This window comes from Odontomachus brunneus, unplaced genomic scaffold, assembly GCF_010583005.1.
Source record: "Odontomachus brunneus isolate Ranch 3 - 2012 unplaced genomic scaffold, Obru_v1 Obru_scaffold_227, whole genome shotgun sequence".
NCBI classification, from domain to species: domain Eukaryota; kingdom Metazoa; phylum Arthropoda; class Insecta; order Hymenoptera; family Formicidae; genus Odontomachus; species Odontomachus brunneus.
This window is the reverse complement of record NW_022639677.1, coordinates 150,489-154,069: the sequence shown is the minus strand read 5'-3', so window position 1 is coordinate 154,069 and position 3,581 is coordinate 150,489.

Genomic DNA, 3,581 nt, shown 5'->3' with positions numbered 1-3,581 from the left:
CTTCCCTCTGTTTCCTGTTGCTTGCTCGTCAGTGAGTCCCATAGTGCCAGGGCATCTCTTTCGTTCCAGGTTGTCAGTAGGTTTTCTATTGTCTCGTCTATGCTCATCTTTGACTGTTTTCTCGGTCTGTAATTTTGTCCCTCTTATATAGTGCTCGTCTGGCTGTTTGTTTTGAGGTTTGTTTGTGGACTCTCTTTGTCTGCTTGTCCTCAGTGTGTCAGGCCAGAGACGACTTGGGTAGTGTTCCCGTTTATCGGGTAATATCTCCTTTGACGGTTGCCAGCCTTCGAGCCAATTTTTCAATTCTTGGTTGAATTTCATTTTTGCCCACTTCTTCTGGTGCTGCTGATTTGCTGGCTCTCTTCCTAGTGTCCTGTCTACGCTTGGCTTGCTCTTTTAATATTCTAATTCCCTCCTCCGATCTCTTTGATTATTTGGTTGGAGGGGATTAATTTTGTTTGTTGTCTAATCGCTATTGTTCGGTTTGAGGTCATGTATATGTATGTGTCTGTACCATTTTTTGTTTTCGTCGATTAGATCTACAATTACTGGTGAGATAAGTCTTTTTACTGTTAGCGGTCCGATGTACTTTGGTGCTAGTTTTGAGTTGATAGCTTTCTCTTTGTTGGATAATGTATGCGCCCGTTTCCATACGATATCACCGATATGCGGTTTCCAGGCCCTTTTTCTCAAATTGTAGGCTTTTTCTTGCTTTTGGAACGCCCGTGCCATATGAACTTTTACTAATTCGTATGCGTCCTTCAATTGTTCGTGAATATTTGTTGATGTCGTACCGGGCCTTTGTTTGCGTTCTAATTCGCAAGGTCCCGCGAGCTCTCTACCGTTATTCAAGAATGCCGGCGTATATCCTGTGCCTTCGTTTTGCGCTGTATTAAAGGCAAATTTTATTTGGCTTAAATTTTCATCCCAGCTTCTATGGTCTTCTCCCACGTATTGGGAGATCATTGTTTTTATCGTACGATTCGCTCTTTCTACGGGGTTGCATTGGGGAGTCCATACCGGCGTCCACCGGTGTTGTATTCCTAGTTCCTTGGTTATTTTTTTCATGTTTCCTGATTTGAATTGCGTTCCGTTGTCTGATATTATAATATCCGGACATCCGTGTCGGTAGATAATCTCTTCTAGGAAGCCTTGTGCTACTGCGCTAGCTGTTGCTTGACGTAGCGGCTTTATCTCGATCCATTTTGAGAATCTGTCCTGCATTGTGAGGATCCATGTGTATCCCTTTTTGGATCTTGGTAGCGGTCCTATAAGGTCCAGCGAGACCTGTTCCCATGGTTTTTGTACAGCCGTGGCTGCATTTGAGATGCCTTGTGGGCCATGCAATTTTTACATTTTTTTACATATTGGCTGATGTCTCTAAATATTCCTGGCCAATAGTAAAGGCGAGCTACTCGGCATATTGTTTTTGCGATCCCGAGATGACCCGCTGCTGGGTCGTCGTGGTATGTCCGCAGTATTTCCGGGCGTTGCTCGTGCGGTATGCATCTTTTCCATTGCTCCTGGCTTGACACCTCTTTGAAATCAAGACTGTGGAGGATATGTCTGTATAAGTTGCCGTCCCTTATTTGGTAGTCCGGTAATAACTGAGGTTGCTCTGCAACTTGGTTCTCTTTTTGTTTGTACCATTGGCACTTCGTGTTTGCTTGTAATGCGGCGATTACCGGTTGTCTCGATAGTGCGTCGGCTACTCTATTCATGCTTCCTTTTCGGTAGCGTATTTCGAATCTATATTGTTGTAACTCAAACTTCCACCTGCCTAATCGTCCTGATGGCGACTCTAGTTTTTCTAGCCATCGTAGTGATTGGTGGTCGGTTAATACGGTGAATTTGTATCCTTCTATATAACAGCGCATTTTCCTAATCCCCCATACTACTTCCAGACATTCTAATTCTGTTGCGCTGTAATTTTTTTCGGCATTATTGAACGTCCGACTTGCGTATGCTATCACGCGCTCTCCTCCCTCGAGTACCTGCGTGAGTACCGCTCCTAGTCCGTGCGTGCTGGCGTCTGTTTGTAAGGTAAATTCTTGGTTAAAGTCCGGGCAGGCTAATATTGGTGCGGTAATCAATGTCTGTTTTAGTGTTTGGAACGCTTTATCTTCCTCGTCTCCCCATTTCTATTTTTCTTGTTTTCGTGTTAGATTTGTCAGTGGCACCGCTATTTTTGAAAATCCCGCGATGAAGCGTCGGTACCATGATGCCATGCCCAGGAACTGGCGTATTTGGCGGACGGTTGTCGGTGTTGGCCATTTGGCCAATGCATTTGTTTTCTCCGGATCTGTTCTTATGCCTTGCTTGTCGACTATATGCCCCAAGTATTTTAGACTGGGTCGACAAAAGTGGCATTTATCTATATTTAGGCGGAGATTCGCCTTTCTTAATTGTTCGAACACCTTCTTTGGTATTCTCAAATGTTCCTCGAAGGTTCGGGTAGCGATAATTATATCGTCCAGATATACCTGTACATTGATTTCTAGTTCTGGTCCTATTACTGAGTCTAATAATCTTTGAAAGGTTGCTGGTGCGGCGTGTAGTCCAAATGACATTACCTTGAACTGTTTTAATCCTCTGCCCGGTACTGTAAAAGCGGTGATTGCGCGGCTGTCTGGTGTTAGCGGTATCTGCCAGTAGCCGTTTTTCAGGTCGAGTGTTGTGAGGTATTTTGCCCCCCTCAGTTTGTCCAGTGTTGCCGTTATTTGCGGTAAGGGGTATGCGTCTGTCTCGGTTACTTCATTAACCTTTCTAAAATCGATGCAGAAACGATGCTTTCCATCCTTCTTTTTTACTAAAACAATCGGTGAGCTCCATGGACTCTGCGATGGTTCGATTATTCCTGCTTCTTCCATTTCGTTAACTTCTCTATCGATAATACTTTGCATTGCTGGGTTCCTCGGCCTGTACCGTTGTTTAATCGGTTCTATTCCTGGTTTAACCCTGATTTTGTGCTGTATTAATTTTGTCGTACCGTGGATGCTTTCGAATTTCTTGAATTCGTTCTGTAGGAATCGTTCCAGTTGTTGTGTCTCCCTGTTTGTACGCGGTTGCATACCCTCTGATATTATGCATGTTCTTCTCTGGTCCTTGTAACGGCCTTTCTGCCTTATTTCCCTCGGTGGCGGTAATGTTATTCGGAGTCTTGCCCATAAGTCTACTCCAATGAGCATGGGGCTTTCAAGGTTTGGTATAACGTCAAACGTGTGCCAGTATCTTCTGTCCCCTATCGTAACTGGTACCTTTACCTTTCCTTGAATTTTTATACTCGTGCCATTCGCCAGCCGTATTGCTTTGTCTCTTTTCTGTGTCGGATGTTGCCACTTGTTTGCTAACATCGCGGTTCTCTGGCTTATGCATGAGATCTCGGATCCTGAGTCGATTAATGCATTAAGCGGTGTTTTTGTATATTTTGATTCTTATGTGCGGGCGCGGTGTGTATTTTTAGTGCGGTGTCCTTGGGACCGAGGGTCGCCCTACTGCTCCTCGGTCCGCGCGGCGTTTCCCGGTCGTGGATGGCAGTCTTTTGTTAAAACTCCATCTCTTCCGCATTGGGAGCAAAATTT